Genomic DNA, 18,708 nt, shown 5'->3' with positions numbered 1-18,708 from the left:
CCCCAAACGAGAAAGGCTTTGGATCTTGATCTTTGGAGTTGGTTTACTTCATGCTTCAGGCAGGAAACCTGAATCAGGCTCTCCTTGGTCGTAAATTTTTAGTTCTCTGATGTAGTTTTACCTTTTCTTATTCATTATGGGCTGTAATAACTTGTAATAACTATTGGGGCTGTTAGTGAAAAGGGGAGGGTCAATCATGCATGCAAAAGGGGTAGATATGATGTTCATAGGGAATTATCATGCTTCTGCTCTCATATCCTGCTTCCAACTTTCATTTATGTATTTCATATAGATACCATGTTTATAGGATTCTGTATTTCATATAGATATTATGTCTATAGGCTATGCATTTCATATAGAAACCATGTTTATAGGATTCTGCATTATATAGATACTATGTCTATAGCTTTCTGCACTTCTACATTAGGAAGAGAACATGTCTATAAGTCATCTCCAAACGCTGCATATCATATAGCTAACATGCCCTATAGGACTTCCTGAATTTTGCATCATCATCTGTCATTAGGCAAACCTGTTTATAGGTTTAAAATAAATAACAGCATTTAGATACCATGCCCATAGGACTTCTGCACTCTTGTTTCGATTGTAAAAAATGCTTTAAAATCAATAGCACCTAGAAAGCATGCCTATAGGAGTTATCAACTAAATCTGAAATCGACCATTCGCTTTTAAGTCTAAATCAGTAGTAGCAAATGCTTAACATCTGCAGAATTTATGTTTTTAACAAGTCCTCTTCTTTAAAACCAGTATACTTCTCTTCTGAAACTAATAGATATCATGCCTATAGGTTTTCTTTCAACACTTAGGCAAGCCATAGGGTAACTTATAAATTGAATCAGATTTTATTAACTAAAACCAGCAGGCAGGCCTGATTCGGGCTTCTTATCTGAAATATGTAATAGATTAGTCTGCCACAACTCTTAAGTTTAAATCAGACCCTAATCAGTACGTGTAAGACATGTTAAACTATATGCTTCTCTTTGTTTTAAGGAGGTTTGTTTGAGCCTTTCTATCTGTTATGTGCTTCTCCCCAAATTTGCTATATATGTGTTTTGATTGTCGCCTTAGAATTTTGTCCTTTGAAACTATAAAACCTCACACCCCTTCCCTTTAGGATTAGTAGTCCCAAATACCTCCAGGACTGATAGGATTGGGGGGGAGGGGGTAATAGCATGCAATAAGTAAAACGAGACCATTCCGCGTTTAATACCTTAATGGGGTGGGAAAGGGTAGATATGGATATGATGACCACGCGATAACACCACGTGTATAAAAGGGTTACCGGGTGTTGTGTGGGGTGATCCATATTATTTATAAACCTAGGACCCCCTCCCTTTACTTGTTCATTTTATTTCAAAAAACTCAAAACTGCTTTTTTCTTAAATTCTAGCTTCTTTAACTTCTTTTAATTTCAATTTCTTGCAACCATTACATGAAAACCCTCCTCGTATTTGTAATTCTTGTTTGTCTACTTGTTGTCTGCACATAAAGTCACAATTATAGTATGGTTGAGAACCACACTAGTGGATCTCGAGGGGTGCCTAACACCTTCCCCTCGAGATAATTTCGAGCCCTTACCCAATCTCTTGTTTTCTAAATCAAAACTCTCCTTAGTGTCCTAATGCACTTAATCATTAGGTGGCAACTCTTCAATTCAAACCCAATTCCCAAAAGGAAACGAGTTGTCCTCCCAAATGTCGTAAACCCGATTTTGCGAGGAAAAAGGGGGCATCGACAGCATGGCGACTCTGCACGGGATTTTTTTAAGGCTTTTACCATTTCATGCTATTTGTGACTTTATGCTTCTTTATATGTCTTTATTTGTTTAAATTCCTTTAAGTATTTTTCTTCTTCTACCGCAAAACTGACTTGGCTATTTGTTTCTTGCCTTTATTTCTCTTAATGCTTCCCTTTATCGCTTTCCTTCAATAGTGTTGTAAATTCTGAGAAACTGTTGTAATTATTACTTTATGAACGTGCAAATACATGACAACTTGTTTTAATTATAGTAACTGCATATTCAACATCATATTCCACTCGTGCCAAACAAAATACCATAGCAAACGCTTATAATGAGTGGTTGCGCCCTTCCAATATTATCACCCCCTAAATCCGGCAAAGGCATATTTGCGGTAAAACCAGTCGATCAACGGTGTAGTCGACGGTTCCGCGCCTTTCCCTCTTGAGTTGTCCGCTCAAGGGTACCAGTCTAATACCACATAGAAACCTTACTCTGTTTAATTGTACATGCATCATGGTCAAACCTAGCCGAGTCAGTTATGTTGTCCGCATAATGACTCTTTAAGATAGCCTTGTCCAAAGTCCACTGGGTTTCCTTGAAACCCAAAACGGACCTTACCACATTCTGTGCATTCATTTGGAGAACTAAATGCTTCTTATGCTAATTATTAATGTTAAATAGTCGAGTCCGGTGGGGGGAAAGGGCCTAACCTTTTGTTTTGCAGAAAATGAGGCACGAAGTCCCCAGATTTGGCATGGTCACCCACATTCACCCCAAATTGCTAAGCTGGTGAAGGATCTTCATTCCAGCGATCAGACGCTTGTCTGTAAGTACCTGGGAAACCTACCTTCTCTCTTGGAAATTCAACCCAACAACAAAATCATAGAAGCTGCCACTCTATTCTGGGATTGTGATAGGTCTGTGTTCCGCTTTGGAGACATTGAGATGACACCCTTGCTTGAGGAAATAGGAGGACTGGCTGGAATACCGTGGGAAACTCCGGGTTTGTTAATGCCGGAAAACCGCAAGGGTAGAGGTTTTCTCAAAATGATGGGTCTAAAGAAGAATCCAGACTTGACATGCTTGAAGGAGTCATACATTCCCTTTGACTACTTGTACGAAAGGTACGGTCACAGCAAATCCTACCGTACCTATCCTGACGAGTTCGCCCTTACATCATTGGGGCATATTCATCGAAGGGTCTTTGTCTTCATGTTCTGTTTCTTGGGGATGATAGTGTTTCCAATGAAGAAAGCAAGGATCCATACCAGGCTAGCTATGGTCACAAAAACTCCAATGGAAGGAATTGACGGACAACCATTCAGTCTTGTGCCGATGATCATTGCAGAAATGTACCGAGCCCTAGAAAGGTGTCAACAAGAGGCCAAACACTTTGAGGGTTGTAATCTGCTACTTCAACTATGGCTCGTGGAACATCTCCAAAGGGGTGAATACCGACAGGAAATCCATCGTAGGGACTGACACGATCATATCGCTTTCCATCACCCAAAGCGAATGAATTACATGCCCAATATGTCCGCCCAACCAGAGAATGCTAGAGAATGGGTCGAACTCTTTGATAACTTGACTGAGGACCGAGTACAATGGATGTTCGAGTGGTTCCCTACTGAAGAATTCATCGTTCGATCTAGGGATGCGCCATTTCTGATACTGATCGGTTTGATGGGGACCTACCCTTATGTCGCTCTCCGAGTTATGAGACAGGCTGGCAGGAAGCAGGTTATACCAAGGGTCGACAAGATGAATCACTTCCGAGCTGACTTCCAGAATGACGATAGTCCGCATAGGTGCCAGGCTCAGCATATGTGGCATTGCAAAATTGTCTTGGGAAAGGACACTATTGAACAAGACAGATACCATGCTGGTTGTACCCCACACTACTTAGGCTGGCTGGAGGACAATCACAATGGTTTGGGTCAACCCGGATTTGTTCGAGGTTACAGGATCATCGATGAAAAGGTTGAGGCACATGTAAAGTACACCCAACTGCGCAAGAGAATTTGGGAATGTGAAAATGAGCACCGGGAAATACAAGAAGCCAATCAAAAGCTAATTAAAGAATGGAAGGATATGGATGTCACCGCCAACAAACGACTGGTCTGTTTAGAGCGTGGTATAGTGGAACTGGAAAAGATGTTTCTGAAGAGGGTCGAAGACTGCCGGATTGCTGAGGGAAATGAAGGAGGACATCTGGCCAGAGCTTATTCGCTAGTCTGCACGAGCTGGAAGAACTGTTCGAGGGAACCAACAATGCCGAGTCTGGAGAAGGTCCTTCTGGGACCAAATAGATAGGAATTTCCATTTTTGCTTTATAAGATGTAATAAGGCCAATGGCCATTAGTGATTTTTAATTATTATTTATTGTCGTTTTGGGACTCATCTACCTTTTATCAATAAAATGAGGCATTTAGCATTCTAAGTTCTCCAAATTAACTTGTCGCTAGGCCTATCTCGGGCACAACGAGCTCCCCAAAATTAGGACGCGCTTCATATTTCCTGCACTACGTGTTTAAATATTGCAACATTTCCTTACGATCCTTACTGACTTATCACCTTTTGTTTTTACTTTTTTGTTTATTCCCCTCCCCAAAGGTTAGTTCGTGAACTCTGGCAACATCAGCATATTTTACAAGATCCAGGGGCCCTCCACCCACTCCTCCTCCTAGTCCTATCAGAAACAGGAACAAAGGAAAGATGGAAGATTTGAGCAACACCAGAAAAGAGAACTCAGTTGAGCGGGCAGAGATCACTCAGGGTACTCAGGTTTCTAAGGAAAGTGCGTCCCAGCTCGAGCAGAAACTGTTGAAATTTCAGGAGGAACTTAATCAAGTTCGGAACTTGGCAAGCTTGTCATTCTCCCTCACCACCCCAGATGTCAATTTTCCAAGCACTCAGAACCCCACACCTCCACAAAAACCACAAAGCCATCTCGCTCCTCACCACCACTGCAATACTTGTCACACTTCCAACGATACTCCACTACTCATCCCGGAACCTTTGAACTCCACAAATGACCACTGCCACACCCTACACAACACCCCCATCTATGTGGAGACTGTGTCGCACTCCACCCAGCCCATCTCAAGCACACCCGAGTCCAATGATAAGGACTCGCTCATCAGAAATTTAGCCGAAGAGCTTAAAAGGTTGACCACCAGGATTCAAGGCGTTGAAGGAAGTAAGGGAATTGAGGGGCTAAACTATGAAGATCTATGCATACAGCCCGATGTCGAGCTGCCTGAGGGGTACAAACCTCCCATGTTCAAAATGTTTGATGATGCAGGGGATCACAGGGTTCATTTGAGAACATACTGCTACAAGCTGGTCGGGGTAGGAAGAGACGAGAAGTTCCGCATGAAACTTTTCATGAGGAGCCTGAAAGGAGATGCTCTGTCTTGGTACATTAGCCAAGACCCGAAGAAGTAGTCGGACTGGGTAAGTATGGCATCCGACTTCATGGATAGATTCAGGTTCAATACGGGAAATGCACCGGATATGTTTACATTCAGAATTTAAAGAGGAAACCCACAGAAACATTCCGCGAGTATGCCACTCGTTGGAGATCAGAGGCTGCTAAGGTCCGACCTGCTTTAGAGGAAGAACAAATGAACAAGTTTTTCGTCCGGGCTCAGGATCCGCAATACTATGAAAGACTAATGTTGATCGAGAATCATAAATTTTCCGACATCATCAAGCTAGTAGAAAGGATCGAGGAATGTATCAAGAGTGGTATGGTTACGAACTTTGAAGCCTTACAAGCTACCAATAAGGCTCTACAGTCTGGTGGTGCATCCAAGAAAAGGGGCGTAGGCGCCGTGATGGTTGCACAGAGAACCAAATCACCTATCAAATACCAAACCTATCCAATGCCTCCACTTACATATCAACCCACTCCAAATTACCAAGCACCCTCACCCACTTACCAAACTTCACTTCCTATTTATCAATCACCTCCACCTCCTACATACCAACCTGCTTCACCTAAATATTCCCAGCCCGTACATGTTTACCAAGCCTACAACACCCAACCACCCCACTATCAATCACCTCCCCCCACGTCAAAACTTCCCTAGACCTCGACCAAATTTCGACTGCAGACTTCCCAAACAGTATACCGCCATTGCCGAACCAATTGACCAGCTGTACGAAAGGCTCAAAGTTGCTGGTTACGTCACCCCTATCCCTGCTATAACCCTTGAAAACCCTTCCCAATAGGTCAACCCAAATAAAACCTGTGCATACCATTCTGGCATGAAAGGGCATACCATTGATGAATGTCGCTCCCTGAAAGATAAGACCCAGGCTTTGATTGACAACAAGATCATCGTGGCAAAGGTGCCTGCTCCGAATTTACGCAATAACCCTTTAGAAGACCACAAGGGTGGAGGTGTTCACATGATTGAAATAGAGGATGATTGGGATCCCAAGGGATCGATCGGTTTGATCACAGAAGGCGACGATCCAAAGAAACCAACAATCACCCTTAATCTGATTGTAGTCCAGATTCAGCCTTCTGGAGATGTCGAGGTGAACATGTCCATACCGCTTGAGTTTGAAACACCATCCTCTGCGAGGACGCCAACACCAATCGAGGTCGAGTTTGGGTCCCCAAAGGCGCATGTACCATTTGAAGTTGCCATATTACCTTCCAAAGCAAAGGTGCCCATTCCGGTAGTGATGACAGCCGTAACACCATTCCACACAAAAGCCATACCATGGGACTACACAGCCGAGGCAAGAAGGAAAGGAAAAGCCAAGTTTGGGGAAGCAGTTGCGGCACAAGGTATGACAAGAACCGGCAGGATTTATACCCCGGAACACTTGGCTGAGTCGAGTAAGCAGACCTCTGGTCGACAAACCATCACTGAAACTGGGCCCGATGACCTCTGGAGAAAGATACAAGCAAAGGAATACTCAGTCATTGATCAGCTGAACAAAACGCCGGCGCAGATTTCTATCCTTGCTTTGCTACAGAGTTCTGATGCACATAAGAATGCCTTGTTAAGCGTGCTGAGTGAAGCATATGTACCAAGCAACATCACCGGTGGAGAGATGGCTAACATGGTGGGTCAGGTATTGGAAAGTCACAAGATCACTTTTCACGAAGATGAGCTGCCACCAGAAGGGTTGAGTCACAACAAGGCATTGCACATCACTGTGCAGTGCGAAGATTACTTTATCACCAGGATCCTGATCGATGGGGGGTCCAGTCTCAACATTTGTCCGTTGGTAACACTCAGGATGTTGCGAAAAGGGCTGCATGAAATCAAGGACGGGGCCATCAACATCAAAGCTTTCGACGGATCACAAAGGTCTACTATTGGGGAAATTAGCTTGTGTTTGCAAATGGGGCCTACTTGGTTTGATGTTGATTTTCAAGTGATAGACGTGCCGGCATCTTACAATCTGTTGTTGGGACGACCATGGATTCATGCCGCAGGGGCCGTAGAGTCAATACTACATCAGGCAGTGAAGTTTGAGTGGAACCACCAAGAGGTGATCATTCACGGCGACGGTAGCAATCCCATATACAGTCGCCAGACCATCCCAGCGATCGGAGGAAGAAGAAGGATAGGTGGAGAAACTTACCACCACATCGAGCGAGTCAACGCCATCGATAAGTATAAGTGGTGGGATAACAAAATTGAAAGCATATTGAACTGGAGCGGGTAGGATCCTGGCAAGGGGCTTGGCAAGAATCTCCAAGGAATCGCTAAGCCCATCAAGCTCAAGAAACACGGCACCACCTTCGGATTGGGGTATGAGTATACCCTGGAAAGAATTCAACTAATGGTCACCGCCCTGGCGCGGTCCCTACTATCCATTGGAGCAGCCGATACACCGTTTGGAGCAGATCTTCCAACCGGCCGAGGTCAACAGTGGATCAGAAGAAGAAGAAGCCCTAGCAGCAATGAGGAATTTGTTTCTAGAAGGCGATGATATGGATTGCTGTGTCGTTCTCGAGGAGGAGGGGGAGGAAGGCCCTTCCATATAGGCTGTAAGTGGAGGAGCACGCCTCAATAACTGGACTATCAGAACCACCAGAGCCCGGCGAGCCTCGGGGTAGCAAGGCTGAACAAGCATCATGCACTACTTTATTTTACTAGTTTACTTTCCTTTCGCATTTTTATTTTTGCAAGAAAAAGCTCCAACGTTCGAAACAGTTATGGAATTTATCAAAGCATTTCGGTTTTCTTATAAATCTTACTCATATTATTTTCTCTCATTGCTTTACTTATACAGCATTACTATTACTTATTTTGATGAACCAATGACTGTGACATGCAACGAGATAACGCAACAAACGGACATGGATTCAGAGGAAGATGATATACTGGAAGAGATCGTTAAAGAAGTTGAGAATTTTGAGAACAGACCTAAGTCCAAAATGGACGAGACTGAGATTGTTAACCTGGGAGATGCAGAAAACGTCAAAGAAACACGAATCAGCGTTCACTTATCACCATCAGAAAAGGAAGAATACAGAGAGTTTCTAAGAGAATATGAGGACATATTCGCCTGGTCGTATGATGACATGACTGGTCTAAGTACATCTATCGTGGCCCATAAACTGCCAACTGATAAAGCATGTCCACCGGAGAAGCAGAAGCTCAGAAAATTCAAGCCAGATATGAGTTTGAAAATCAAGGAGGAAGTCACCAAGCAGGTCAAAGCCAAAGTTCTCCGGGTAGTAGAATATCCAACATGGTTAGCCAACATTGTGCCAGTACCGAAGAAGAATGGGAAGGTTAGAGTCTGTGTCGACTACCGGGACCTCAACCGGGCCAGTCCAAAAGACGACTTCCCCTTGCCAAATATACACATCCTGATTGACAATTGCGCCAAGCATGAGTTGCAATCATCTGTAGATTGTTTCGCGGGTTATCATCAGATCTGGATGGATGAAGAAGATACTCCGTGCTGGCTACTTTTGGATGACCATGGAGACTGACTGCATCCAGTACGTCCGAAAATGCCACCGCTGCCAGATACATGCAGATATGATAAAGGTACCTCCAAATGAGCTTAATGTCACTAGCTCACCATGGCCCTTGGCCGCTTGGGGAATGGATATTATTGGTCCAATCGAGCCGGCCGCTTCCAACAGGCACAGATTCATCCTCATGGCAATTGACTATTTTACCAAATGGGTTGAAGCAACATCTTACAAAGCAGTGACTAAGAAAGTCGTGGCGGATTTTATCCGCGACCGCATTGTTTGCCGATTCGGGATTCCAGAGTCGATCATCACTGATAATGGTTCCAACCTCAACAGTGACTTAATGAAAGTTATGTGTGAGGCCTTCAAGATCAGACATAAAAATTCCACAACCTACAGGCCCCAAATGAATGGAGCTGTAGAAGCCGCCAATAATAATATCAAGAAGATACTAAGGAAAATGATAGAGAAGCATAAGCAATGGCATGAAAAGCTATCATTCGCTCTATTGGGGTATCACACCACAGTCCGCACATCACCTGGGGTAACCCCCTACATGCTGGTTTATGGTACAGAAGCCATCATTCCCGCCGAAGTAGAAATTCCCTCCTTAAGAATCATACAGAAAGCCGAGCTCGACGATGCCGAGTGGGTAAAAAGTCGTTATGAGCAGTTGGCTCTTATAGATGGAAAGAGAATGAATGCAATTTGCCATGGTCAGCTTTATCAGAACAGAATGTCCAGAGCTTTCAACAAGAGAGTCAAACTAAGACAGTTCACACCGGGGCAGCTGGTGTTAAAGAAGATTTTTCCACACCAAGATGAAGCCAAAGGGAAATTCTCTCCCAATTGGCAGGGTCCATACATGGTTCATCGGGTTCTGATAGGAGGAACCCTTATACTTGCAGAAATGGATGGAGAAGTCTGGCCAAAACCAATCAACTCAGACGCAGTCAAGCGATACTATGTGTAACCATTTATGATTTCCTTATGTAATTTGAACTAAGTCTGACCTAATTCCCGTTTAAGAGGGGATACGTAGGCAGCCTTATGGGGTTCGATCACAATTTTCAATAAAATTTTCATTCCCCCCCCCCCAATTGGAAGCTGGGGCAGAATTTTGAGGATGACCCTCAAAATTCCGAAGTAACTTCAGCCGATCATCGCAAGCAGCCGTCAGAAGTATCAACCCATTAAACTGGGGCAGAATTTTGAGGAGGACCCTCAAAATTCCAAAGCAAGAGAGGTTGCAATGTCCTGAACCACGTCACAGTCGTCGGTTCATCTAAAAACTATTTCTTGAGTATATACATATGTCATATCTTTAACAAACTCATGCATATTTAATATCGAAATCGCTCAGTTCAGCAACGCTACCCCTATGATACATACCGTGTCATCAGATCAGAGCCGAACATGGCAAGCAAAGTCAGCGGGGACACGAACTAACCTTTCCCTTTTACAAAACTCACAATTTTTCTTTGGATGTAGGTACCCAAGTCACCAAATCATATATTATACGCTCACACTGTTCAGGAACACAACCCTCAAAACCGTCGCACCTATTCACATTTGCCATCCGCATACAATATCCCCAGTATTCGCAGTATCTTAATCAGCTACCAGCTATCAGCTAAGAATTGTTATTACTATTCGTCTTGCATCTCTTGCATAAGGCTACTATTCTGCCTTCCGAGGTTAAGCTCTACCTCCATCTGCACTTCCTATATTGCATAAGGCTATTATTCTGCCTTCCGAGGTTAAGCTCTACCTCCATCTGCATTTCTTGCATTGCATAAGGCTACAATTCTGCCTTCTGAGACTAAACACTGTCTCCATCTGCATTTCCTGCATTGCATAAGGCTACCATTCTGCCTTCCGAGACTAAGCTCTGTCTCCATCTGCATTGCATAAGGCTACCGTTCTGCCTTCCGAGACTAAGCTCTGTCTCCATCTGCATCGGCTGAAAAATCGGCATTTTATTTAAATCCTGCATCGGCTGAAAGATTGCCATTTTACGTACATCTTGCATGGCTGAAATATCGCCACCTTTATTTACATCTGCATCGGCTGAAAAATCGCCACTTCATTTAAATCCTGCATCGGCTGAAAGATCGCCATTTTACTTACATCTTGCATGGCTGAAATATCGCCACCTTTATTTACATCTGCATCGGCTGAAAAATCGCCACTTCATTTAAATCCTGCATCGGCTGAAAGATCGCCATTTTATTTACATTTTGCATGGCTGGAATATCGCCACTTTATTTACGCTTTCATGGTCTGAAAGATCGCCACCTATTGCATTTCATGGGCTAAAAGATCGCCAAATTCTCCAAGGGCGTCATTGTTCGGAGGCACCATTCGCATAGCCCGAGAACGCCATGCCATGGCCTGAGGACCCTTTTTATCTCTTGCATATCATTATTCAAAGGCATCATAGTTCGGAGGCATCATTCTCATAGCCCGAGAGTATCATTTCATGGCCTGCGAATCCTTTATTATATGCTTCATCGCCCAGGACATCATGGTTTGAGGACGTCATCCTAACCATCCAAAGACAGCATTCATGGTCCGACGGGAACTTGCATCATGTTTAAATTTATGCACAATATATGCGCGTATTGCTTATTTGCAGGTAAACCGGCGAGCAACAGCCATCTCAGCAGGAGCGATCCCGCTCCGGTTCCCGCAGCCCTATTAGACTCTTAACCACCCATCCCAACCTAAATATCGCATCAGTTCTTGAAAGACCTCCATCGGCATACTCCACCGACGGATCCTGAACTACATATGGCCTGATTCCTGTAAGACCAGGGATATGTAGGCTGTTTAGGAACCAGAGCACGGTCAATCTCTTCAAACCACTTCACTCGGCCAAAATTGGCCATCATATCTTTACCCGACAACTCTTTAATCCTTCCCGGGTAAAGAGGGGCAGCTGTTGATACCCTATTTTTCCCTACGTATTTTTTTACATGCAAATACTTTCAAAATAGCATATATAAGTGTGCCCAAGTATTTTAGTATTTTTTCCTAATTTTTAATGGATTTTTAAATCAATTTATTGCCCATTTTAGCAGTACAAAAACCAATAATTATTCCCAAAATTATCATTTTTGGTGAATAACTTATTTATTCTCATATTTACACCAAAATAGCTAGGGTAATATTTATACATTTCTAAAAATTTATTTGGTATTTAAAAAAAACTAAATTACATACAATTGCGATTTTAGCCTATTTTAAGAATTAACAGCATTTTTAATTATAAAATTTATTCCAGTATTTTTAATTTAACGATTATATATTATTAATCAATATAGTGCTTTCAATTTGTTTCAAAAGAAAATGGTTTTACTATTTTTATAAATATAAAAAGGGAAAAACTGGCAATTTAAAATCTAGCCTCATTTTATTTCAATTATAGCCAAAATTGGTTCCCCTAATTGACCCAATTTCGGACCAGCCCAATTCCATTTAACCCAACCCTTAACCCGTTTTAAATTACCCGACCCAACCCCTTTTGATCTTGGTGGTTGATCTCTGAGATCAACGGCCCCTATCCACCCTTCCATAATTAAACCCAAACGACTACCCTAATCCGTTCATTTCCCATCTCTCAGCCGCCTCCAAACACCCCCCCTCTCTCAAACTCTCTCGAAGGTTCTTGAAACCCTAGCCTCTCTCACCATCTTCAACCACAACCTCACCGGAATCCATGGACTCTCCGGCCACGGATGGCTTGAACCTATCTCTCTCTGCTCTTAAACACTTGGTGTTCGAAGTTTTGAGGTCTGACCTCGATGGTGTCCGTTCAGATCTTCTCCGATTCAAGGTTCTATGGCCTCTCCGGCCTTGCTCCGGCGTATCCAAGCATTATGAGCCTATCTCTGACTTATCCGACTCAAATCGGACTTTTTCCAAGCCTTTCTCGTTTTAGGGTTCCTCTGAAACCCTAGCTATTCGAGGTTTTCTCTGATTGTTTTCTTAGATCTGTTCTATATCTGTGCTCTACTTGAGTTTTTTAAGAACATTTTCCCCAATTTTTCTTTCAAAAATTACTTCTTTCCGATTTTGGGTTTTCTGAAAGGTTCAAAATGTTTTTCCGACTTGTCTTTTCCTTTCTTTGTGTGTATTTGTCACGCATGTGCTTCTACTGTTTTCTTATGCTTTCTTTCTACCCTACATGATTCTTCTGTGCTTTGTTTTTCTACTGTGTTCCTAGACCATGCTCGCATGTTTGTCTTGCTGTGTTTTCCTATACGTTCTTTGCTATATTTTTTCGGTATTTTGTGATTTCCTACTGTATGTATTTCATACTGAGTTCTTAAGTTTTGTTTGCCTTCTACTGGACCTTGTTTGAGTTCCCTTTAAACGTGTTTCTTCTACTGTTTTCTTAAGTGTTATACTATCTCTTTTCTCTTCTGAACTTGTTTAAGTCCCAGGTTTTCTTAAACATGTTCCTTCTGCTCTCACTATGCTTCAAATCAGTTTCTTCACTCTGTTTGCTTCGAACTTGCTATTGTATCTGTTTGTTTTCTCATGAGTCTCTGAAAGAGATCTCTGAGCCTGTTTCAATTACTTGCCTCCTCATCTCTGTATCTGATTCGAAGTGGAAACCCTAGAACTTGGGGGTTTTTGACAAGGTTTGGTCAGGTGTTTGAACTGGGGTTCTATTTTGGAACCCTTGACTCTTTTAGACTCATTCTGAGTCTATGAGCTAATTTTGAACTTCTTTGTTTACGACTCTGAACTTTTTCTATGCTAGACTCTTCTACTGATTAGCATGGTAGTTCTTCGTGCTTAAGCATGGCTGTGTGTTTTTATATGTGTGATGAACTCTTTCTTCCGAAAAGGTTTTCCAACTTATGATTGATTCAGAATCTTTTTTTTAGGTTTGATTGATTGTTACTGATTTTCCTTAAGTAAAACCTTTCTTCACCTTTTCTGACTGGATTCATCCATACCAAATTCAGACCTTGTGATTTACTGGCTGTTAATTGATTTCCTTTCCTTATTTGCACAAACCGTGTGCTACCAGACTTTTTCCTTAAATAAATCTCTGTGTATTTACCCTTCTTGTACTGCTTTGGAAAAGGTTTTGATCAATCTCTTTCCTTAATTATTTTTACCCGTTTGAAATCAGAATCCCTTAATTAAAGGGAAACTTTTGTAATTGATTTTCAAATTATTCTCCTACCTTATTCTGCTTGCCTTCTACACTATAAAAAGGGCACGACTCCTTTCTCACCAACACACCTTGAATTCGACACTTTTCAGACACTTTCAATTACATAACTCTCAATTCAACACTTTTACACATATAATCTCGTAGCTCTCTTCTAAAATCTTCTGACTATTTGCTTGCAATTTGGCTTTACAAGACTACTGCTTTCTTTCTTGTTTCCCTGAAACTGGTATGTTCTAATTTAGTTTTCAGCCTCATCCCAATGTGTTTATTTTACAGCTTCTACAATCCTGTCTACTTGCTGTCCATGCTCAGTGTTAAATATGTATGCTGTTTTCTTTGCATATGTTTCTACTGTGAATCCCTGCACCCCTGTCCCCTTCTATGTGTTTGAGTTGAAGTTCAGAACATGGCAACATCCAAATTGTTGCTCATGTCTGGACTTGATCCTTTAAGGGATCCTAACTCCCAAACAATGTGGCTAACAGGCTGGTTGGGGTGTGCCAGCACTTCCAATTGCTGGGTATGACCACCAGCCTATCTCTGCTTCCCCCCAGAATCCCCTCTTTGCACTTACACTCTCTCCTAGCTTCTAAGTTCTGCCCCCCCCCCCCCCCCNCTCTAAGTTCTGCCCCCCTCCTATGAGCCTTGCTTTGGGACCTTGAGTTCCCTCTGAACTTAGACATTTGAGGGCTGACCCTTCCACACTGCACTATAACTCAATTCTGCAATGCATTTGGATGTAAGCACTGCCCGGAGTCCATCTGAGACTCTTAGGGAACTTTTATACATCCCAAATAAGAGAAAGGCTTTGGAAATTTGATCTTTGGAGTTTGTTTATTTCATGCTTCAGACAGAAGTCTGAATCAGGCTCTCCTTGGTTGGAATTTTTAGTTTTCTGATGTAATTTTATTTCTATTCTTATTCAATTCTGGGTTGTAATAATCTTGTAATAACTATTGGGGTTTTTAGTAAAAAGGGGAGGGTCAATCATGCATGCAAAAGGGGTAGATATCATGTTCATAGGGAATTATCATGCTTCTGCCCTCATATCCTGCTTCCAACTTTCATTACTGTATTTCATATAGAAATCATGTCTATAGCTTCTGCATTTCATATAGAAACCATGTCTGTAGGCTTCTGCACTTCTGCATTTCATAGAAATCCTGCCTATGAGTTTCTACACTTCCGCATTTTTATAGAAATCCTGCCTATAAGTTTCTACACTTCTGCATTTTATAGAAACTATAGCTTCTGCATTTCATATAGAAACCATGTCTGTAGGTTTCCGCATTTCTGCATATCACATAGGTAACATGTCTATAGGACTTCCTGAATTCTGCATATGCATCTATCACTAGGCAAACGTATTTATAGGTTTAAATAACAAACAACATTCTAGACACCATGCCTATAGGACTTCTGCACTTTTATTTCGACTGTAAACGTTTTAAAATCATCAGCACCTAGAAAGCATGCCTATAGGAGCTATCAACTAAATCTGAATCGTCTATTTTGCCTATAAGTCTAAAATCAGTAGTAGCAATTCTTAATATCTGCAGAACTTATGTTTTTCTGTAATCAACAAGTCTTCTTCTTCAAAAATTAGAATACTTCTGCATTAATAGATATCATGCTTATAGGTTTCACCTAGGCGAGTGTCACGACCCTAGTTCACCAACCGTGAACATGTCATGACGGCACCTGGTCCCCATGACCAGGTAAGCCCAACATTTTGCGAAAATATAATAATTGCGGAAAAATAGAGAAAATCAAATCAAATATCTAAAGGAAACTGTACTGAATGCCGCTTGGCAGGTACGACTCAATATCACAAGTCTAAAACAATTCCCAAAACCCGAAAACTCACGGGCAACACAGGCTACAGAAATGTATAATAAAGGTTCCAAACTCTAGAATTTCTAACAACCGAAGAAGGAAACTAAGTACTAAAGATAGAGTAAGAGGGAGACTCGTCGGTCTGCGGACGCAGCAGATCTACCTCAAAGTCTCCGTAGTCCTCCTGCCTCACTGATAGTGCGCCTGAGTAGAGGTACCTGGATGATCTGCACATGAAAAACATGCGCAGGAAGGGCATGAGTACACCACAGCGGTACTCAGTAAGTGCCAAGCCTAACCTCGGTCGGGTAGTGACGAGGAAGGTCAGGGCCCTACTGAGACAAAATATAATAATAATAATAATTTAACAATATAAAAATCTGACAGATATAATAAGCACAGTAGTGAGATAAGACAAGTAAACGAGGCTATAATAACTACACGAGTACAGAATAAACACAGAGTAAACACAGCTCAATACCAATGATAACAATGAGGGTCTCCCAAGATACCGTCCTGTAGCCCTTTTTCCTCAACTGTCCAATGGATCTCCCGGGATACCGTCCCGTAGTCCATCATATGTGTACATCCGAAGGATCTCCTGGGATACCGTCCCGTAGTCCAACCACCAATGTACAGGGGGATCTATCGGGAATCTAACCCGCAGTCCCAAAGTAAAAGTGCAGTGGGATCTATCGGGAATCTAACCCGCAGTCCCAAAGTAAAAGTACAGGGGGATCTATCGGGAATCGAACCCGCAGTCCCAAAGTAAACAAACAGGGGGGGGGAGCTACCGGAATCCCAAATCCGTAGTCCCAATGTAAATGCGCAATCACAACCAGAAGGTACACAGAAACGAAGTACAAAAGACAAGCAAGAGGTAGTACTGGCCTAGCATGCTTCACATAGTACAGTTAAGGCAACTTAAGCAATTAGGCAAGTTAAATCAACTAAACATGCTTTCCTAATCTAGCACAGGTTATAATTGCAAGTACAATAAAGCAATATGAAAGGAACTCAATCTCAATNAGGCCATGAACTGGGCCTAATATGACCCAGCTGTATAATGTTAGGCCCAGTACCTTCAGCTTTGAAATTAATATTACTCAATTAAGACCATGGGGGTTTGATTTCGAATTCCAGGTCTTGCTGGATGTCGAGTTGGGCCAGCCTTAAGGCCCATGTTTGAGACAATGATATAAATAGCTCTAAACACAAAAATCGAGTATCATGGGCTGGTTGTTGAGGCCCCGCACACTGAAAAGCCCCATCTTGCTTATTGAAGCTATTAGATTTAAGGATTTTGAATTTGATTATAGTTTGGGCCTCTAAAGCTAAGTAGCATATTTAAATTAAGAGGTTTTTCTCTTGTTTAAGTATGGACTTAAGTTTGAAGCCCGAATTACTCGACTGCTAGTTTGCCATAATTAATTAACTAGGCCCTTTTGGAGACATTTCATACTAGAAAATGATAGTCTCTTTAGGATGGCTTTTAAATAAATAAGTGAGATGAGCCTCGCTGCACAAAACATATAAATTGCGGGGGCCCTCATTAAATACTTAATTGAAATATCTTAGAATTCGGGACATGCCATTTAGCAAATTTTTATGGCTTCCCGCAAAGCTAATAAGACGCTAGCCACTTTAGGCGCGCTTTTAATAATTTTACCTTCCTGAACTCGGGTGTGCATCCCATGCGACCCAAATCCAAATCCCAAAACGTTGAATAAGAGGTGTTGAGGATCCGGGTGCATTTCATGTGACGTGATCCAAAAGCACGCTCTTCAACGGCGTTCACTTCCGTAAAATAAACTACAAGCGGTAAATTGCACTATAGGTTTGAACTTGTATAAAAATCAGATTTTAGCCATTTATAATAATTTAAGCGACCGTGCTAGAACCACGGGATCCGGGGGTGCCTAACACCTTCCCTCGGGTCAACAGAATTCCTTATTCAGAATTTCTGGTTCGCAGACTCCAATTGGAAAGTCGAAATTTTCCTCGATTTGGGATTCAAATTAAACCGGTGACTTGGGACACCAAAAGCTAATCCTATCCCAAGTGGCGACTCTAAAAAATAAATAAATAATCCCATTTCGAATAATGTCACTTTTAGTGGAAAAACTCCCTTATACATTTATCCTTTTGGAGTAGGTGTGTAAAAAAGGAGGTGTGACATCCCGTAGTCCATCATATGTGTACATCCGAAGGATCTCCCGGGATACCGTCCCGTAGTCCAACCACCAATGTGCAGGGGGATCTATCGGGAATCTAACCCGCAGTCCCAATGTAAAAGTGCAGGGGGATCTATCGGGAATCTAACCCGCAGTCCCAAAGTAAAAGTACAGGGGGATCTATCGGGAATTGAACCCGCAGTCCCAAAGTAAACAAACAGGGGGGGGGGAGCTACCGGAATCCCAAATCCGTAGTCCCAATGTAAATGCGCAATCACAACCAGAAGGTACACAGAAACGAATTACAAAAGACAAGCAACAGGTAGTACTGGCCTAGCATGCTTCACATAGTACAGTTAAGGCAACTTAAGCAATTAGGCAAGTTAAATCAACTAAACATGCTTTCCTAATCTAGCACAGGTTATAATTGCAAGTACAATAAAGCAATATGAAAGGAACTCAATCTCAATATCTTAAGAAAACTGGATTTTCAACAATTGGCTCAAGTACGCGCCCGTCACCTCGCGAACAAGGCACTCAAATCAACAAATAACAAATCCTAAGGGGAAAGGTCCCCCACACAAGGTTAGACAAGCCACTTACCTCGAACTGGCTCAATATCAATAGAAACTACGCCTTTGCCACGAGTATACGACTCCAAATGGCCCAAATCTATTCAATTCAATTACATATCGTAAATAATATTGCAAACAACTGATTCCGCTAATAAATTTACGGCTAGGGCGCAAAAAGAGGTAAAATGACCAAAATGCCCCTCAGG

This window comes from Nicotiana attenuata, chromosome 1 (genome assembly GCF_001879085.1).
Source record: "Nicotiana attenuata strain UT chromosome 1, NIATTr2, whole genome shotgun sequence".
NCBI lineage: Eukaryota > Viridiplantae > Streptophyta > Magnoliopsida > Solanales > Solanaceae > Nicotiana > Nicotiana attenuata.
This window is presented reverse-complemented; position numbering follows the sequence as displayed.